A 22,333-nucleotide genomic window follows, 5' to 3' on the forward strand; every position below is an offset into this window, starting at 1 on the left:
AGGGAGAAGCTACAGTCTGAGTTCAGCCCATAACTGAAGAGAGAAAAAGCTCTATAATGAATGCATCAAAGACAGAAAAGGACCAATTAATCCCACTGCTCACAGGATTACTTTGTTTTTCTGTCAATGCTCAGAAGACTTCTAACACAGAGAGACAGGAATGATTTGCAAAGATCAGATAAAATGAGCAGACAGGTTAGACTCTAGCAACAGACCTAGCTCTGCTGCAGACCTGGTGAGTGGCAGTATTGATGTGCACGGTCCCAGATAAGTCCTGCACTGTGTTTTGCAAAGGCAGCCCAGAGGTGACGTGGTCTCCGACACCAGTGAGCCGGGTAAGCGTATGTGTTTATGGGAGGTTATGGCAGCACACAGAGCTCCTGAAGCCTCCAGCTATTTTCTGACCACCTGCATGGTAGGGAAAACAGGAGCTCAACAGGGGATGCAACTCCTGTGGAACCCACGTGGGGAACTGAAGGGCAGTTTATCTCTCAGCTCCTCTGGCAGATGTCATAGGTGCCATTTTAGGTAATACAGAAGGAGTTTAAAAGTTGACTTCCAGGGCTAAAATCGTGAAGTCCTGCAGTTCAAGATAGTGTGACCACGCTAGAGATGCTCCTATTTTTCATTGGCACAGGGAGGGCCTTGTATGAGACACTCAGAAATCAATGGCATAGGCTATGAATTACATGAATTGTAATCTGGCTCTTCATTCTTTCTTCCAATGAAATAAATAAACTACTTTAAAACCTGCTTCTGCCACAATTGTATAATCCATGTGGGACGACGGCCTTATTATAATTATGTAAATACAATAAGTCTCTTTTTTTTTTTTTGGGAATGAGAATTACACAAGTAATGACAGATGATACACCTTCAAGCTTTCAGCCCTAGTACTTCATGAGTCCTAAAAATTATTACAGTAAAGGACTAATAGAGGTACACTCAACACTTCAAGTATCTATCACTTGCCTCAGGACTAATGCAGCTTGTTAATTGCTTGCTGTGCTCCAGGTGAGTAAATCCTGCAGGAAAGGTTTTAAGCAGAGTAGGTTTTCATTCCTGCTTTGATAAGTGCTTCCTAAGAGCCAGGCAAAAAGCCTTACGGTGCTCAGTCACCAGAGGAACCTGCCGTGAGCTTCAGCTCTGCAGGGTTGCCTGGGAAAACCTGACCAGCATCACCTCCCACACCCCCATTCACACTATGGCTAAACCTATCCAAGACATGGAGGTGTTTAGTGAAGAATAAATAGCAAAATAATGGTCTCTGTGGGCTTTATTTCTTCCTCACAATTTGCCAAGGTTATCTAGTCCTAATAAAAAAACCCTTCTGGTCATTGACCATTGGAGGATGCTGATTAGCTTTCTTGTGCTCAAGGATGCTGATAAAAAAAAAAAGTAGTTTATGATCTGTAGGGTGAAAGCATCAGTGGCTGTGTGGGTGTTAAATTTCAGGATGACTTGTATTCGGTCAGGTTTTCCTAGACCTTGTACTCTGAGTGTACCATCTGCCTATGTATTTCTTCTGGTCTTCCTCACCTTTGCAGATGCAGTTCTTATGCTCTTTCAGGCCAACTTTGCACAGCTTGACACTCTGCTTGACCATAGCCATGAAGTACGTAAGTTGAAAATTAATCAAATAAATCATGACATAAATTAAATAAAAGCTTCAACTTTTTCCACCCATGCTGCTTAGGAACATATACTACAAGTATCTAGAAAGTGGCAGGATTTAAAGAACTAAAACTGGATGAAGTAATTCTCACCAAGTACTAGTAAATCAAATGAGGCCGCGTGGGCACACAACTGCAGGCATGTTCAGTTGTTAACATGCACCCCATTATTGTTGGCTCGTACCAACCAGCACTGTCCCAACACCACCCCGGCACCATCTGGGGAACACCACAGGCGAATGGCAGTGCCCAGCGGCTAGTTTTCACTCAGTGACAGTGCTTCGGGGCAGAAAGAGAGTTCAGCCCTATGGACATGAGCTGCGCTGTGCCCCTTCGCCTTGGGGATATGTAAGGGACTAGAAACTTGTCTCAACGTTGTTGGCAGCCAAGTTTAACTACCGAAGCCTGATCACCCCAGCAACTGAGCGGGACAGTTTAGTCACCAAGATAGCCCATTGAGCTCTACCCACAGGAACGTGTGTCCTGTTGTCTCGGAATACATGTCCCCTGCCCACGCGCCCGGGCCCAGGGCCGGCTGGCAACAGGTGGGAGGGGGCTCCGACCCTCTCGAACTTTCAAGCACCCTCTAGTGACGGTACTGGGCATGCGCCCCACCGCCAAGCGGGAGGCATGGCTGTGCAGAACAGTTGCTGACTATGCAAGAGGTCAACCCTATAAAAAGGGGAAAACCGGGGCGACAACTAGGCGCGTTCTGGAATATTCTTCCACCGGGTTGGAGGAGGCCGCCCTGCCTGCCCGGACCCCCGCAGGTCCGTGGTGGTAGCTATCGCAGTGCGCTCGCTCCCTCTCTTTCCCTTTCTCACCTTTTCCTCTTTCTTTGTTTTTCTCTCGTGTATTTATTGCTGGCCAAATAAAGTGACTTGGCACTTGACTCCATCTTGAGTCTTAATTCTGTTTCCAAGAATGCAAAAGAAACCTAGTCACGATAAAACATTGGAGCTAACCAGAAGTGAAGCCCAGCCACCCCCAACCTCCCGGATTTATCTGAGGTCGGCTGGAAAGCAAGGGGGCTTAACCTCTGCCAAACTGTTCAACCTAACAGTGGATCATGACAGGCTAGCAGATGGTCCCTGGCCTATTTTATTTCTTAATAAAGATTGAGGAGATAAGCCAATACTGGATGCAATCTATTAAGTTATTTTAAAATTGAAGTAATTTGTAAATGTGAAATTGAGCATTTAAAAAATATTGACTGTCATTTATTTCCGGCTGTAAGGGACTAGAAACTTGTCTCAACATTGTCGGCAGAATGGCTTGACTACCAAGGCTTCACCACGATGGCAACTGAGGAAGTTCTACCCAGCAGGAACATACGTATCTATATCTTCTTGTCTCAGAGCACACAGGCCCAGTCCTCTGCACGTGCGCCTGGCCCCAGGGTCATCTTACAAAATATGGGAGGGGGGCTTGGACCCCCGGGAACCCTCTGGAACCGTCGAGCACTCTCTGGTGACAATACTGCACATGCGCCCCACTGCCGAGTGGGAGGTGCGGCCATGCAAACCAGCTCATTGACTGTGCAGCGGGACAATGCTATAAAAGGCGGAACCGGCGGAGACCAGCTGGAATGTTCCCCCACCGGACTGAAGACACATCAGACTGACGGGACGCCACAGATCCGTGGTGGTAGCTATTGTAACTCTCTGTCTCTCTTTTTCATTTTTTTTCCTCTTTCTCTCCTTTTCTCTTGTGTACTTGTTGGCAGCCAAATAAAGTGACTTGGCGCTTGACTCCGTTTTGAGTCTTAATTCTGTTCCCGAGAATACAACAAACCTGGTCACGATAACACATCCAATTGAACATCACTCCGAGGTTAAGCCCAGCCGCCCCTAGCCACCCAGAATTATCTGAGGTTGGTTAGAAAGCAAGGGGGCTCAACTTCTGCCAAACTGTGCAACCCAACAGTGGATCGTGACACCGGCCTGTAGACATGATGAATGAACTGGGGTAGACACGCTTGCGCACGGTTTAGCAGAGGACAAGCACCGCAGGGTTAAAGGTTAGGAACGGAAAGCTCCAGAATCATCCTTTAATTTTGTAGCTGGACTGATGAAAGCCGCGTACGTGGTGGAGCAGGTCGTGGTGCACTGAAGTGTCCTGTCCCCTGCTGTGATGATGGGGCAGAGCTGGGTGATGGCACAGCTCCCCACTGGGGTGCCTGCTACCCGCCTAACCTGTGGAAACCAGGTTATTTCTAGGACATATCCACCTGGGTCCAGGAATTCAGGGGCATTGCCAGCTTCACCACCCTACCTGAAGCCAGCGTGACCAAGGGAGCATTGAGTGAACTTTTAAAGCAAAGACAGATTTTCCTTTTTAAAAAAGGCTGTCCACTGGCTTTTGTGGTGCCTGTTGAGGGGCTTTATTGTCATATTTTAATACAGTAACCAGACTGCAAAAAACATGCTGGGCCTGCCTGTCTGCCCTTTTATATTCTGTAATAAATGCAAGCCTTGTCTTTCCAGCAGCATTGTTCAGAAAAGGATTTTCTTCCACAAAACTCGGTTAAACATCTTTCAGTTAAGCATCTTTGAACAAACTGAGTGTTTTTCCTCAGTATGAGCAACTATGAAAAGATGTGCCATCAGTCTGCAGTGTGCCAGCAGATCGATCAGTGTTCAGCTGGTGGGAAGACTAAGAACATCAGAAAAGGAGCGCCAAAACCCTGAGGGATGAAAGATCAGCCCAGACTATTTTACTGAGGCAGTGAAGAGGGAAGAAAATTGCTTTTCTTTCATGTACTTCCATCCCTTCTGCAGCACCTGCGTCAAGTGTTCCCCAGTGAGGAACGGTTTCCTGGGACCACTGCTCACCCTCTTTCTCCTTCTGGGACCTCAGCTGTGAGGTCGAGGTGGTGCTCCAGGGCAGGAGGGGGGAAGCTGGTTCCCAAAGGAGGTTTCCATGGTCCATGCAGCAAGGAACAAGAAGGCAGGCAATGGTCCCTATGGTTGCTGCATGTGAAGTAGTGGGGCCTGGGACACAGCTATCAAAACACAGGAACATTTGTGAAAAATTCCAGACTGGGGTTCCAAATCAACACATGGAGGGAGGTCGGAGATCTGAGGTCATCTTGGGTGTCAATTGTGCTATTTCCTCGGCGCAATTCATGGATCTTTGTCTAATTCTGGTGGGATTCAGGCCTCTGGGTGCTTATGCTGCAGCCAAGCCAGTTTGCACAAATACAGCCCAAAGGGCTTCCAGAGTGGATGTCATTAACCATCCAGCCTTGGCAGAGTTATGTTCCCAGGAAGCTGCAAAACCTGCCTAAGAAGATGGGTGACTACCTGGCACCCAGGCAGCCCAAGTGTTTCCTTAAAAGGCCTTTCGGAGTGGTGTAACACATGGGATATTGCAAAGAAGTGCTTGTCCCCATCCTTACATCTGTTCCTCTTACAGTCACCGGTGAGTTTTCACCAAGGGTATGCAATACTCAACAGTGAATCACACAAAACACCTATAGCTAAAACTTCATAGCCTATGAGCTATTATCTCAGGAGCACTGCACCATTGCTGCCAGCCCAGAGGCTCCCGCAGCCTGAAGCAGCCTCACAGCTCCCTGGAGGGCCCCTGGCTGTGCCGCTCCAAGGCAGAGGGCAAGTCCTACTCCTCTAGTCTAATGCACTGAGCATGGTGCAGGGTGGACACCTCTCAAATGACATCTGGTGTCAAAACAACAAATAAAAACCTATTACTTATTACATATTTATTGCTAACTTACTGTTTGTCTGGGATAGTGGGTTAATGAGCTGCTAATGGACATGGTCAGTGATTTTCAGTTAACACAGGTTTACACAGTGAGTTTTTTTTTTAAGACCTCAGAGAATAAAGGGGTTTAGGTATATAAAGGCATTCTGTGAATGTATGGACTGCATTATTTTATATACCACATAACAGACTATAAAGGATATTATATTTTATGGTATGTGTGGAGGCAGGATTGAGGTAGGATTTCCAAGCTTACCAACTCATTTTCAGATCAAGAAATAACTACCTCACTGCTGCATTATTTCTACCTATACATATAGATTGACAGCAGGTATTGTTTTCACCGTTAAGAAACAGCATCTCTTTGTGAAATGCAGCCAAGTCCTGAAATGAAAGAGCAAACATTAGCAGTGTATAATCATGCTCCCAGCAGTTCAGGAGAGAAAGTAATAAGTATCTCATTTACCTGGAACTGCAGGAGGAACAGAGCATGCTGCATGCAAGGACCCATCTGGGCACTAGGAAGGAACCTTGAGCAAGATCTACCTGTGCAAAAAACAGGCATAGGTGCTCCTATGACCCCAGCACTTAGGCGTAATTATTGTGTTTCATTCCTAAAACTTTCCCTTTGGCAAAACAGTGCATTTTCATGGTTTATAAGTTCATTAGAGACAAAGACAAACCATTACCAGACAAATTCGCTGCCTACAGCTATCCCTGACAATTCCATGAAGCTGGGATTACTTGGTTAAGTTTTGCTGAAAACAAGCAGATATTTTTCCCAAGAATCATTCACCAAGAATAGCTGTACTGAGTCCAGGTGTGGAGGAACCATGTGATGCATGTGCCGACCGACCCTTTAGAGTCTAGTAAAAAGGCTGGGATCTCTTACAGGAGCACAGGTGACACCACGTCTCAGACTGTACTGGAGATCAGGATCTGAATCCAGACCAAATCTACTATTTGATAGCTTTGATTATCTCAGGAAATGTCACACCTCAGGACTGTGTATCTGAACAACATGTTTTAAAAAGACTTTAGAATCTTAAAATCAGAATGGTTTAGGCTGGAAGGCACCTTTAGAGGTTATGTAGTCCAAACCCCTGCAGTGAGCAGGGACATCTTCAACTAGATCAGGTTGCTCGGAGCCCCGTCCAGCCTGACCTTGAACGTTTCTAGGGATGGGGCATCCACAGCCTCCCTGGGCAACTTACACCTGTGTTTTACCACCTTCATTGTAAAAAAGAAAAAATTACTTATTTCTAGTCTAAATCTATCCTTCTCTAGTTTAAAACCGTTACCCCTTGTCCTGTCACAACATGCCTTGCTAGAAAGATTGTTCCCTCTTTCTTATAGTCCCCGTTTAAGTACTGAAAGGCCACAATTAAGGTCTCCCCACAGCCTTCTCCAGGCTGAACACCCCCAACTCTCTCAGCCTGTCCTCGTAGGAGAGGAGCTCCAGCCCTCAGATCATTTTTGTGGCTTCCTCTGGACCCGCTCCAACAGGTCCGTGTCCTTCCTGTGCTGAGGGCTCCAGAGCTGGATGCTTTACTGCCTGCCTAACAGGGTAGGAACTCAACGACGGGAGTTCACCACTCCCAAACCCACATTCCAACATTGTAGTATATAAATGTGCCTTGGTTTAATGTGTTACACTTCTTTGTTGCTTCAACTTTAATAAAATATTTATTGCTTATAATACAGAGTCTGTAACATAAATGAGCACTACACAACTGTTTTATTTCTAACTTTAATAGTGAAACATTTTTAATAAGGTATGCACTACAATCCTATACACTATATACACTATGCTCACATTTAAAATGTGTTTTAATATATTAGTATACAATGTTATGATGGAAGTTGTATCATGGCTAGTTATTAAAGATGCTGCAGGTCTGTAGTTGCCACTAATTGGTAGAATCACTTGTGTTCAAGGTCTCTTAGAACTTGGTCTTCAGAGATCATGCAGTGCATTTGTGAAATGATCATCAAATATTGGCCTGTTTTAATTCGTTTTAACTTCGGTGGAAATATGACTGACATCAATATAGTAATGTGTCAATACATTTCATTGATAAAAAACATTATGTTCAAAATTCCTTCCTCATTTGTGGCTAGGAACTCAGTTTTTGTATTGTTTGCATAGCTGAAAAGAAGCATAGTGTCAGAGTGACTCATGAATGGAAGTTAAATACATTACAGTGGGCGATAATGCAACCTGAAAAGGTTGGGTAAATATAACCCCCAGAAGGGAAATTTATTTCTTCCATGAAAGATCAGCTGAACTTTGCGTTTATCAGTCAGGAACGTAACAAGTTCTGGCTAGTTCCTATGATTTAGAAACTTTTCACCCTGCAATTTTGATGCTTTATTTCCAAGCTCCTTGGGAGAATTTCATTTAAAGTTTGACTTAATCTGGATTCTATTATAATTTCTTTGGATAGAACAAAAGCAGAACTTTTATTTCAATGTGGGATGTTTTTAGTGTTTTTTCATAAAGAAATCACGTGATGAAAGTGTAACTCCAAAGTGTTACTTCTCAAAGCTGCACAGCACTCCACATCTGTCCTGACTTGCATGACCTACGCTATGCATTGAACAACCATCTTTAATGAGGGAGCTGTTAAAATGTGCTGTGTTCCCGTAGTGAGATGTATGGTTAAGAAAAGGAAAGATTTTCCATTGTCATTGAGAGAATTCTGGCTTCCTCTGACTTACTATTGTCTGTCTTTATCTTTTAAATTTCATATAATAAACCCCTTCATCTGCTTTTAGGAAACGAGTCACATACCCATCTTCTTCTGTATGTCTCTATGCCTACCTGCTTACAAACATCTTCAGTAGGGAGGAAAAATAGAAACAAGTAGATTCCTGCACCATGGTCACTTCTGGTTTGCACTTTGTCCCAACCAGAATATATCCACACACATTTATTTCCCTGCTTGTGCTGTGGTCCTATGTGTGTTTATTCAGGTAGTGGTATGTTGTCCACAGAAACACCCTTCCCAGGGGAAGGTTTTTATTCTTCAGAGTGAAAGGACACCTGAATTATCTGTGCATCTATGAAGGCTATTGCATTTATTCTCCTTTCCTCTTGCAATCAGCCTTGTGTAATATGTCTTGAATCCTCTATGGATGGAGGGGTGAAGAGCCTTAACTTGGCAGTACGGAAGGAAGAGGCTGGGAAATTGGTGCTATTTACAGCTTGCCAGTCATTATGTACAAAAAACTGTAAAAAGCAAAAAAAACATAATGGGCAAATAATTACACTTGTCCCTCCTGTACAGTTAACTACAAATAATAAAATTGCCTATAAATGAGTAGTCACACCCAGGGAAGTTAAAATGCTACTGTTTGTTTTTCCTTGTGCATTACATCGAGCTTTACCTGAGTACAGGTGTAATAGCTACAATTCACATTCCAAAAGTCTTTTTTCCCCTTTTGGGGGAAATAAACCAATTAAAGGTATTAAAGGGTCTTTGTGGCATAAGAGAGCACACTGTATATTGTGGCATGAATGTTGCCTTCTGTGGTGTATCAGACGTCTGTTTTGCGATCAGATTTTCAGGGAATTATAGAAAAAAATAATTTGGAAGCAGGCTCTGGAGATATCTAGCCTGACCCCTGCTCAAGGCAGGGCTAGCTTCAGAGTTAGATGAGATGGCTCAGAGGGGCTGTCCAGGCAAGTTTTGAAAAATCTGTGAGGATGGAGACTCCACAACACCTTCATATTATCCAGGTTGTAAGCTCTGGAGGAAAAAAAAAATCCTCAGGTGATCCCAGAGGAATATTTGGAAAATATGTTATTACTTAACTCTCACGTGTACTAAGTGTGTATTTCTGGTATAGTGTGTGGTTTTTACTTTAAGTTATTGTTATTGTGCCTTTACAGAAATGTGTTATATTGCTCTCTGTTGACGCTGCATAAAGGTAAACACATGGAAAACATGAAGAGGTGTGGTGAGTGGTTGAGATAAGCTGGGAGATCGGGAGGCACCTGAGAACTTCACCCCCACCCAGCAGATGGGCAATGTTTTGCAGGAGAGGCCTATTTTTGCTTCCTTTCCTCTCTGCTGAGCAATGTTAGACTGAGGTTTTACCTGAATGCAGACTCTGTATTGCTTTAATGACAGGCACAATCCCTGGGCTGTGAATATAGTTACAAAAAGAGTTCATTTCTTAGTAAATTAAGAATCAGCAGGAGAGGGAATAAACTCTGGTGCTATACAATATTTTAATACTGGGGGTAATATAGGTATATGATGAAAAATAATACATACGTAAGTGGCATTATGACAGCAGTATGAAAAGAAATGCTGGATGAGAACACGGGTATATAATTATTCATCGTACCAAAGCAAGTAGAGGTCTGCACTTAATTATTTAATGGACAATAGAACAATTTCAGTCAGAAAGGTTGAGGGAGGGTCATTCCAACCATATACGCTGATGGTGCATTTACCTGAGGGCAAGAGAATAGACGTTCAGCTGAACACAGATATTTTCCTGTGAAAAAAGTTTGCTGTTCCTGAAGAGGGACAATTCCCTCATCACTGCACAAGAGGCAAGCACAGCGCTGTTTGGAGAGCTTGGGAAAAGCAGCTGCCACCTCAGCATTCTCACGAAGAGTGCACCTCCAATCCATATATACATACATATATAAATATATATTTACATATACATTTATATGTATATATATGCTCTCTGACTCAACTTCACAGCCTCCCTTTCACAGGAGTCCATCAAGGGTTACTTTGGAAATAATCTTTATATCTTCCATGATAACAAAAAATTCCATTTGTTCCCAGACCCCAATCCACTGCAAACACTTCTCACAATCTCTGAGTACTCAGAACCCTTTCAGTATTTAACGTACATACCAGCCACTGTAAGTTATCCTTAAATATCACATGCAAATGTTTACATTTGTGGAAACTAAGTTTCTGGTGCTTCTTTCATCCTATCTTGGTCTCACAACCACCAAATTCTTGTGCAGTTATTGACAGCACTCATTAACATCAACAGTTTTATTGTGAGCCTATGGCTAGAAAACCTGTGATAAACAATACACTGATCCCTACCTGCTTTCTGTACTTCACCATGGGCAAGAAGTGTGACGTTAAGCTCAGCCCACCTGCCCAAGCTGGGCAGGACATCTGTGGTTTTGTATGGTTATTCATAGCGTGGGGTGCAGCTTCAGTGGGCAGCCTTTTTAATAATGTAATCCAAAAGTGAAAGGGTAATGTTTACCAAACCTGTTTCAAAATGGCTGATTAATCAAATAAATGGGTGTTTATTGAGACTGTTGCTAGGTACTTACTGTTAGTGAGATAATTGTGTGACTCAGCTAAGCCAGACAAAGAGCTCTACTGTTGCTCTAAAGTACCGACTGGCAAAGTTTGGATCATGACACCAGACTGAGGGGAGAAACTTTGCTCTTTCTTCTCAGCTTTTTCAGAAGGCTAATCGCTTAGTTCATTTATGGTCACATCCTCCACGTTTACAGCCAGCTTCAAATGCCTTCCTCCCATAAAACCAAGAAACAAACACCGACCCTTCTGCAGAACCCCTTCATCCTCAGCACAGTGGTGATGGGTTTTGATTACTGACACCAAGGTTTGGGAAACAGATCTTTCTTTTCTGTCTTTTCTAGATTATTATATGATGGTCATAATATATTAATTATATTATATTCTTATTGCATTATTATATCAATGCCTTTTTTCTGTTAAGCATCTGTTTAAACTGTAAGATCCTAGCATTCAAAGCACTTGTTTAGTAAATAATTGGGGTAAGTTTTGTGGGGAGAGGTAATATTTTATAAGACCAAGTGATAAACACGGAAACAGCTGACAAGCTTTTAGGTACATGAGCTCTTCTTCAGGTCAAACTTGCTGCTTGAAAGCCTCTCTTCTTTTCCAACTAGATATGTGTTTTTTCCAATAAAAGCTATTGCCTCTCTCTGGAATCCTCACTGCACATAGTCTTAACTCTCACAGCTACAGAGAAAAGGCTACTAATAAACAACAAACAGTACTTGATTAGGCAGGCAATTAATGGAGATTTTGTGATAGAAATTTCATCATACAACTCATGCCTCATATTTTTCATCTAAAAAATTGGAAGCATTTTAAAAAGACAGCTACTAATGAGTATAATTATAGAAAACTCTCCTTGCTACTCAGAGGAAAGCATGAAGTACTTGGAAGTCTGATGTGCAGAAAGAGATTTACATCTGCAGGCTGGGGGGAACACTAAGAACATATACCTGTCCTCTAATTAAACTCCCTGTTGCTTATATACTGGTTTTATTTTAATGCAATAGGCTTGTTTTCATTCCAAAGTAGCATGTGTATGTTCTGGTGATGGCAGTTTGCATTGCTGAGTGATGAAGGATATTTAAATTCCTAGGGGCATGTTTACTTCAAATGTTTCCAGTCCCTCAGTCTCAAGTAGTACCAGTCCAAATTTGGAGTAACCCTATCAACAGTAGTGTTATAATCAGACGTACACCGATATATCTGAGAGTAGAGTTTAACCCTGACTACTCATATTCTCTAGCAGCACTGTTTGGTTTTGGGTTTTTATTTGTTTGGGTTTTTTTTTCATCTTCAACAAAATAAATGATCTATTGTAATGAAGTGGTATTTCACTTGCTCAAGATTGTATTTTGATTAGAAAATCTCCTGGTGTATGTCAGAGAGATTACTGCTTTTTAGCAACAAATACCTTCACTACCCAGAAATGCTCAACATTTATTCAAAACACTCCACCAACATTTTCTTTAATGTAATACCCAGTCCAGTTACTGATAAAATAAAGTCTACCCTTTCAACAAATTCTGGAGTCTTATAGATCAAGGTCTGAACTAGGCTTTGAACCAGGAAGCGGGCTTTGTTTGAACTGCCTAACCCATGCATTTGATTTCTTGAATTAATGTTTTACCTGTAACTAGAAGTGCTTTCACTGAAGGAAGAGAGCAATCCTGCTGCTGATTTAACACCTGTTACACTCACAGAGATGTTACTGAAAAAAATGTAATGCCTAAGGTGTCTTTTTCCTTTTACTGGTCATGAGCATAAATCACATTAAGCATGTATTAGAGTCTGGAGCCAGCCTCCCAGATATGATGCTTTATTAATGGGTCTCTGTGGATATCCAGAGTGAGAAAACTGGGATAAATATCACCAGGACAAGCCACTGTACAGAGGCAGGTTTATGAGTAATTTGTGTGTGTTAAAGGAAAGTAAGTGAAGGGTAGAGTAGAAGTGCCCTCCCAAATTCTGCACATGGTTCAGGGAGGAATAAATTATAGCATGACCCCAACCTTCTCTGTCAAACCCCTCCAACCTCTAGGATATAACCTCTAATTGTTATGCTGGTACAATCAAGAGCCAGTATTTTTTCTCATATCATCACTTGGTGAGGTTGGGATGGTACTGCTCCGCCCCTTGGGAAAGGGGAGGATTGTTTCTTCTGAGATTGTTGACGGCAGTGAGGCATGAAGCATAGTGGGAAAACTGTGAGTGGGTCAAGATCCGAGGTTCGATATTTATGTGATTTTGTCCAGCGGGCAGAAGGAATTTTTGAGCCATTAGCTGTCTCAAATGGTTCAAGAGACTCTTTTGCAAGCGTATATAAAGTGGCCACCATTGGAAGATGATAATGGTATTAATTCAAAAAGAGATTTTTAATACTAGAAAAGGTTAAGAGGCAGCAGCTCTTCACTGGGGTAAGTCATGGTTTTAGCATGACACATGTCTCAGAGTTGGGCCAGTTAATCTCCCTGCTGAGAGGGCAACAAGAGCCTTATTCCATGTCCCTGCTGTGGGGAGTAGCAACCATGAACACCTTTCTCCCATCCAGCTTTCGGCAGGAGAGGAAACCATCAACCTTTCTGATATCATATTGTTTTATAGGCCAGATGCTAAATATGTGTAACCCTCCTCCCCCAGCATCTGCTAACAACCTTTTTTGACAATGTAATTTACTAGCAAGTTCAGTAGCAACAACTTCACCTCAAAACACTTCCCCTAAGGTAGAAAACTGGATTTTAAAGTAAATTATTCAATTTTGTTTGTTTGTTTGTTTGTTTGTTTTTAAAAAAAACCCAACTGATTTTGATTACATTGCATTTTCACTGAAAACAGTGGGAAACGTATTTGGTGAGGGGGTTTAATACTGAAAATACTTAGTCTTTCAGCCCCTTGAGGCTTGGAAAAAAATGGCATACTTTAATTTGTAGCTGATTCTTGCTCTAAATCCCCAAAGTAAGATTCCCCCCTCCCTTTTTTTTTTTTTTGTTTGCAAGCAAACAGAATGAAAAAAATCCTTTTTTTTTTTTTTTTAAATTAAAAGCTTCAGTTCTCTCAGCTGAACACTTGCATTCACCTCCTATATGGCCCAGCCTTGCTTACAGACTGGAAATCCTCAAGGGATTAATTCTACCAGAAGACGTGGATTCCTTTCATTCCTTTTCCATTACCAGTTCCGTGGACAGTGCTAAACAGAGCAGGAATGCGGCTGCACACCCTTGGTCCTCCTGATCTACCATTTTCCCAAGGGTGAAGCAGCCTGTTTGCAAGTGGTAGAAATGCTACCACCTTCAATATGACCAAGCAGGCTGGCTGAACTGGTGGAATTGTTTTAGATTCAGGCTGTCTTGTAGCAGCCTTATTATGCCACACCTAGGTCATCTACAATGTGAACTGTCTTGATGAAGGACAAATTGTTTATTTTTGTTTTAACCCTGTAATCCGTTAATGTATTTGCACAATTTTGAAAAGTGGGTAGAAAGGAGGGGGCGTACGAAGGGAAACCTGTATCAAAACTTTACCGTTGCTGAATGGCTTGTCTATTGAATGTGTTTACCAGAAATAACAGGAGTCTTAGGAGAACAAAACCCAATATATCTGGCATTCAGTGCCATAACCTGAAGTTGGAAAGGCAATTTCCTAGGTTGTTGTTGTTGTTTGAATTATATTTGGCCCATTAAGCATCCCATCTGAGAGCACAGGCTGGGTCTCCACTGACCCCAACCTGTTTAGACACCTTTGTGCTGCAGGGAGCACCTACACGTGTAATACATTTACCAGGGGCAGGATTGCTGCCTGGGAACAGCCTTGAGAAGGTCAAGGTTTGCATGTTCAGTGTCTGCTCCAGTGACACTTCTGTAGCGCCGACCCAGACTTGCGAGCGGAGACCTCCTGGCCCTACGTGAAGAGCCTGTCCAGATCTTTCTTCCCCCAGACAAAGCAAGTAAGTCAGACATGTCGTCCTGATGGCATTTGAGGGTTTCCTTACCTGCAACAGTACTTTTGCATGTGTTCCTCACTGCAGTGCAAAGGGATGCACTGAGCTAACATATTTTGCAATGTGCATGTCCTTCACTGGGACAGTAGCTTTGTTTACAGCTCTAAGCTGCTCTGTCTGGCTGTATCCTCATATGTCTTTCTGCCATTGCATCAGTTTATCTTTTTTAACCCTCACCTATGATTAACAGTCTGAGCTGCTGTGCATAGTATATAGCACAGTGAACTGTGGGGTAAAGTTTGCAATATGTCCTCATTTCAACTTGAAAATACTAACCTCTTAAATAAAACCAGCTGCACAGAGCAATTAGCAAGCATGAAGAAAAAATGCTGCTAAACAATTTGATTCAGGAAGCCTCTGAAGAGTGTCTGTGCTTGTCTCCCCGGGAACTACAGCCATTACAAGCTCAGTAAATAAATGACCTTTTTTTTCACATCCAGGCACGAAAGAAATTTTCTTTCATATAGGAAGATTTAAAAATAAAAATTAGAGGCTCGTGTGTGCATGCACAAAAACACACACATGTGTACACACATCCTAATTAAGCTGCTACAGTTGTAGCTATAGGAAGCCACATTTAGAAAATATAGAGTCTGTTTTGCTTAAGAGTTATGTTTTGGCAAAGCATTAAACAGCATGTATGTTGCGTGCTGGAGCAATGTAATGCCAAGGCGCTGTTCCTGTAGCAGAATTAGTGCCACTTTTATTTATAATGGCAGTACTTGCAGCTTGCATTAAAGAGACTGTTTTTTTTTGTCAGGTAAATTGCAGAAGTAATGAAAAGAGAGTCCTCCCTGGGAATTTCACTAGATTTCCCCATCCAGGGGCAGACACCACCCCCTGATGCCTCTAGTTAGCAACGAAGGAGCATGCTCAGAAGTCCTTACCACCTTTTAATTGACCACAGGGGTTTTTTTAAATCCATCTAGGGCTTGACACTGCTGCTGGGAGCACTGCTGCTTCTGTACCTCCTTTGCTGTCAGCGTGGAGGTGTCACCCCCATCCCCACCACCGCAGCCCAGCCAAGGACCCTGGGGCCAAGGCCGTCCCCTGGTTTTCCACCACACCTCACTGCATGTCCCATGATGGAGGACTCTGGGGGTGGATAGGGGGTGTATAGAACATTTCCCCAAGTGCTTTCCCAGCCTCCAGCTACTCCAAAATCAGGGGTTTTCTGAGCCTGTCCAGGAAAGTTCTTTTTCAAGCCTCTCCGTGAAGCCCTGCAACCTCCCTGAATCCATAGCCCCTTTTGGCAACATGTGCCACACATCTGCTATTCACTGAGTTCAAAAATTGCCTCTTTTTACCTGTTTTGATCCTGGCTCCAGTGTATTATGTGCCCTGCTTGTACTCAGAGACACAGTCAGTGATCCCTGCCTGCCCTATAAGTGGTGCATGACTTTGCAAACCTCCAGGATGTCCCATTCTATAATGAAGAGTTAGGAGCCCTTTAGAGCCGCTGTCTTACTGGGCAGCCTGGGGACCACACTGTCCTCAGAGGGGGAGGCGTATGAGAGCTGCCTGGCCCCTTTCTGGCAAAGCTGGCCATGCCAGCTCATGACACCAGCCCATCACCAAGCCCACACATTTGCAGAGCTCAGGGGACTACATGTGCCAGCAGCCCAACAGAAGCCACGATGTCCGGTAATGGGAGCAGTGCAAACTGTTGGGGACAGTACCAGCCTCCCCCAGCAGAGCTGCTTGCAACAGGAGCACGTGTCTGTGATTTCATTGCTAAATCAGAAAGCGCTGAAATGCAGCAGCGTGGCACATCAGCGCATCAAACTAACTCAAAATGATGAAATCCTCCTGGCAAGGGCTGATTCCCAATCCAGACAAGCCGGGTTCAACCGCCTAGAGGTCCCTCACACAAATATGCAGACACCTGGGAAACCAAATGACATGTCCATCTTGATGGCGATTGGCATTTACCAATGTGCATACAATGAGCCTGCAGGTTGAAAACAAGCTGAAGTTTGTTGGGGAATGTCCAGTCCACTGCCTGGCCCCAGCAGGGGCACCAGGGCTTTACCTCTGCCCCAGCAGAAGCAACCACAGAAGGCTCTCAACTGCCGTTCCCACAGCTCTGAGTCCTCTGAGCTCTCCAAAGTTGCCGTTTGCTCTCCTAAACTACCCTGACCATCTCAGTTTACTCTTGGTGGCTTATGGTGAACCTGCATCACCTCAGCCCTGGCAGTCTCAGCTCTGGGCCCAACTGCAGGTCAGTCTGCCACATCCTCGTTCTGCAGAGAGGGATGCACCACATTTCAGCAGAGGCCATTTTTGCAGCAGACCATCCCAAGCAGAGCCTTCCCTCTGTACCTCTTCCCATGTTTTATTTCTCCCCGTGCTCCTTTGCCCCATAGCTGCAGGCTACGATTACTAATAGCAACTAATAAAGAGGCAGAACAGCACCAGATGAACCCGCAGAGGTCAACCTAAAAGCAATGGTTTAAGGGCAGCCAAAAAGCAATTGTCCAAAAGCAGTCTGAAAGCAATTATTCTCCAGCTAACACTACCCCTCAGCATAAATAACTCCTCCTGACCTCTCCAAGCCTTTGATTTGCTCCATTTGAGAAGCTCTGCTGTTGCCATCCTTCCAGCAGGTCTCACCTTTCTCTGAGTAGCTGTCCAGACTGGCACTGCACTTCTGCCAGCGCCAGCTCACCTGGAGTGGGCAACCTGAATGGTGTTTGCTCTTCCATGAGCTCCTGGCAGCTTCACATGATGGCATCTAGTGGGCTCCTCAGAGTGCTCTCCAGGCTCCCTCCAATACTCTTTGGATTATTTTTGCCTTTTCCACGGGGCTCATTAATGTACAAATCATTGCTTGAAGCTTTAAAAAATCCCTTTTGGTATCCACAAAGAAAAGCTTTTCTGATTTTTTCCAAGAACGTTGTAGAAGTGGAAGGGACCCCTCAGCAGGTTCTTGAACAAGGTGAATTTAAGCTGAAAAAACCTTTCCATGGGACCTTATAGATGTTAAGCCTTTATATGATTTCAAAAAAGCAGCTGAACCAATTCATACAATAAAAAAGCCCACAGTGGGTGTTAAATCAAAGTCACCACCTCTGGCAGAGGAAGCCCCGTGCCATGAGCGAGAGGGGCTGGGAGACCACTGTGGGGCCGGCTGGCTGCATGCTTGCCCTGGTCCCATTGCTTGCCTGGACCAGACGGGGACAGCGGCAGCAATGGGATGCTGCACTGGGTGGATGTCTGATCCGATCTGGTTGTTTGCAGCCATCCCTACGCCCTCTTGTAGAGTGCCAGTATGACTGTGGGGGCGAAAACTTGAGCTGATTTTAACACGATAATGGATACTTTTGTAAGGGAAGGTGCATAATGTGGTGATTACAATGCAGCGTCCTGGATTTGGTCATCTTTTAGACTCCTTCCAGCCCTTTTCTTCTCACTTCAGCTGGAGCCCTTACCTTTTTCTAAGTGTCAGATTTGAAATCATGATCCATGTCATACCAAATAAAAGCTCAAATCCCTCGTTTTTCCGGGAGCAGCTCCAAAATTGAAACTCCTGTGTTTTGTCTGGATTCAACCTGAGTCTCTCACTGAGAAAGAGATATCTGAAATTTGGCCCATGCTTGTCCACGTAGCTTACAAATCTCAAGAGCCTTGAGGCAACTGGGGAGGCAATGTCTGATTTCTGACAAAAGACTATGCTAGGGAAAAACCTTCTGGTTTTAGTTTAAGTCCATGCAGTTGTCCCTATTCTGGATGAACCATAATGAATCCTTTATCTTAATTGTACTAAGGATTTCATCACAGAGCTCTCTGCAGAGATTAAGACATAAGAAGAGGAAAAGAAAGTGTTTGCAAAATATGGGAAATGCAAAAGAGGTTTTAGATATGCTTATGATCTCTAACAGTGGACCATCAATATCCAGGTCCCCAGTAAATATTCAGTACAGTATTTGCCTGCATTTTACAAACCAAGAAGGCTAGAGAAATAATGAGAGCACAATAGCTGGGTGTTGCAAAGCGTTTGTGCTAATTAGATGAGCATCCTCTACCCAAACACAAGGATGAAATGTCACTTCAGGGAACTAGCAATGAAAATTTTCCAAATGAGTGCCTAAATATATGGTTTTGGTCTATAGTAAGAACCTAAGTCTGCAGTTTGATCTTCAGAAAAGATGTCAATAAGCAGTGCTGTTGTCCAGCATTTTTGAAAATCAAGCTACTGTTTAAATACCTTGCTGTGGAATTAAGAACCTATTTAAGGCCTTGTTATTGATACCTCACCTGGTAAATATTTGAGGAATTTGCTATAAAAAGAATATTTTTTTTCACATTTTTTCTCAGTTGAGTGTAAGTCAACAAATCCTGTGATTTTTTAAAGATGTGTGTTACTCCCTGCTGCGCAGTATATAGGAACTTCAGGTACTTTATAGAAATATTCAGAAACTATAGAGACTTGCATATGAGTTGTTGCTAGTTTTTTTCCTAAAACATGTTAGGTGTTAATGTTCTGATCTTGCAAATATTTGTGCTAATAAATAACTTGAGCCAAAGGGGAAACATTGCTTACATGTGTAACACTAGTTACAGTCACAAAAATGTGCAGGACTGGGTTTTCATCTTGTAAATGTTCACATGCTGAAACTAAAATGTAAGAGGTCATGATCCTATTTACAGTGTACATTTTGGCAATATCGGCTGGGATATTTTATCTCATAGGGCGCCATCAGTAATTTAATGGCTTATTGAAGTGGCTCTATTGCAACCAGGTGGCAGGACTATTTGTGCCTTCTACATGAAGGAATACAGGATAACCCATCTGACTCAGTCTCTGTCGTGTTTCACTGCAGTTGCCCGGAACCACTCTGGAATATCAGCTACAAAAGTCTGTTCACCAGGAAATGTCAAAACACGAAATCCAGTATTTTTCAGAAATATGTTGGTTTTGATCAAACCCACTTTGATAGCTGCTTTTAATAGTAAAAAGAAAACTCTGAATAAATTTAGAAGCCCATTGCAGACTAGCAGAGCAGACAAGCATTTGTCAGCTTTCAGGAGCCCTATTTCCATTAACTGGTTTGCCTTGGGCAGAGCAGAGTCTTAAACCTTATTCTCGCATATACAGGGAGAACACCCTGACTGTTCCGTTTACCCTACTCTTCACTTTCCACATTTTCTGGCTAGTCCCAAGGTTAATGTGTACTTCTGACACATTAGTACATGTTGGGAATTAGAGCAAAAGCAGCCAGTACTGCCAGCTCTTTAGAAGGGCAGCAGCACCGCGTAGAGAGTACACCCATGTGCTGGTACTGCATCTAACCTCTTAGCAGTAACGTATCCAAAGAACAAAATTATGCAAAATGCAAGCAATCAGTAAACATGTTTTCATGCTAGGAACTCTTTGTGAAATGGTGACCTTTTCTTAAGGGAATTTATCCAGCTGCCTACCAGGTTATTACAGCATCAGAGTTGCATCATTCCTAAGTACAGTACAAGAGAGCACCAATATAAAGGCATCAGAACAATGAAAAATGACCGTGAAAATTATTATGTGGGATGTAACTCTTGCTGTATTAAGCAATCTGCTTCCCAATCCTTTAGGGCAACATGAGTATGCTCTCAGCAATCTTGCTTCATTACCTGGCAAGACAAAGATTACAAGGCTTTTAGAAAACAGCCTGAGATGGGAGAACCCTTTTTAAACTGTTTAGGGACTATTTCAGTCCCTGCTGAAAATTTGTTTTAGGTAAAGGCAACGTAAAACCAGATCAGCAGGAAATTCCTGACAAGGACTTAGAAACAAACAAGTGCTGCACAGAGCATCCTAACTTCAAACACCTTAATGCAATAATTTGTTTTTAATCATCCATGAGATGGAAAATATGAGGAAAATGTAATATAAATGTCCAAGAATAACAGTGGTTAGTTGTTTGGATTTAAAATCAAAGGAAGTTTCCATGCCGTTGAAGGTTTCCATACCAATGGGCCTGGGGGAACTCAGGGTGCGGTAGGTTTCCATCTGCTGAGAACAGGAACATGTTGCATTTGTCCTCCTAATATCCTGCTGCAGCTCCGTGCACTGGGATGGCACTGCAAGGAGCCGTGACAATGGGCAGCGTGACTTCATATGCCGCAGCAGATACTCCTCGGGGCAGGTGAGCCTGGTTTGAATCATTCATCTTGTTGAGAACCTTACTTATTGCCAAAGTTTTGCTCCAGCTATGCCTTGCAGCAGACTTACCCGTACCCTCGTAGGCGTTAGCAGGCGCTGGCATGGAGCTACCCAGGGCTGCAAGTGCCGGTACCCCACTGAGCACTCAGAGAGGTAGTAAGTCTAGAGACGAAGAGGTTATAGGTCCACCTTGGAAAAATATCACTTATTTCCATGATGATAAAAAATTTGTCTCTCCCTGGTCACTTCAGGCGAGCAGTTTCTCTCCCTTTGCAGTGACTGTCAAGCCTGGTTTGGGATAGAAAGGAAATAGATTTTTATCGTGGGGAAATGGAACACAGAAAATCTCCTACGCACCTGTCTGCTTCTTTTGGTGCCTAAATATGTTTGAAAGTCCTGCCTTGAGTGCCAAAGCTATGATGGATCACACAGTATTTCCTTTTTATTATTGCACTGCATCCTTTGGGCCTCACATTAACATAATTAGGGCCATATGGCGCCAGAATCTCTGTTGGTTCAAACTGATGCAGCTCCTTTGAAGTCAAAGAGCCTGTGCCAGTTTATACCTGCTGAAGATTTGGTTTATGGTCTGAGAAATAAGAGGGAGAGGCAGGGGAAAAAGGGACCCAGCCACTTTTTGTAGTTAATTAAGAATTACATAGATATATCTGTGCCCTGCTTCTGCTGTCCACCAGGAGCTGTGCCTAAAGTGCCTTCATGGTTGTAATATCCTTTGCATGATTACCTCTCATTGTCAGCTGCTATGCCTCTCCTTGTGACTCAGAGTATTTCAGCGGCTGTAGGTAAAACTGCATGCAGTGAGTCAGAGCCAGCCAGCCACCTCTGGGCAGCAATCAAAAACATCCCATTCGTATTCACTGGGTCATAAGGAGACAAAGAATTGCCTGAGTGATTGTAATCTGTGTGCAAAGAAATTAAACTCTCATTTTTTTTCCCTTGAATTCATTGTAGAAATACTTGATACTTACAACTAAATAAAAGCTTATGAAGGTATCTGCTGGGTAACACCAAAAAGGTATCAGAACTTAGTCTGCTTAGAAAGTAAGTAATGTAAGTCTAACGCATAGGCCCTGGAATGAGAGCCAGGGAGCAAGGAAATACTGCGACTGCTTGAAATTCCAACTCCAGGACCAAAATTTCACACTTCTGGATCCTTATTCAAGGCACCCAGATAAAAGAATCTTAACTGACAGAACTGCTGTAATGAACAAATACAACTACAGCCACTGAAAGCTCTGAGCTGTCAGTACCTGGAAACCCCCAATAACTGGCACCCAAGAAAGTAGGGTCATGTCTTTTGGGCAACTTAAATGTGGGTTTGTGTGCTCACATTCTGCTCAGTTCCTGTAACGATCCTAAATCTCCTTCTTTGAGGTAGTTCATATTCACATCTAACCAAAGATTACGGCATTGCCAGGTAAATAAAGAGCAGTAAATTCTACAGGAAGGACTG

Source organism: Phalacrocorax aristotelis, chromosome 3 (genome assembly GCF_949628215.1).
Source record: "Phalacrocorax aristotelis chromosome 3, bGulAri2.1, whole genome shotgun sequence".
In the NCBI taxonomy this organism is placed as follows: domain Eukaryota; kingdom Metazoa; phylum Chordata; class Aves; order Suliformes; family Phalacrocoracidae; genus Phalacrocorax; species Phalacrocorax aristotelis.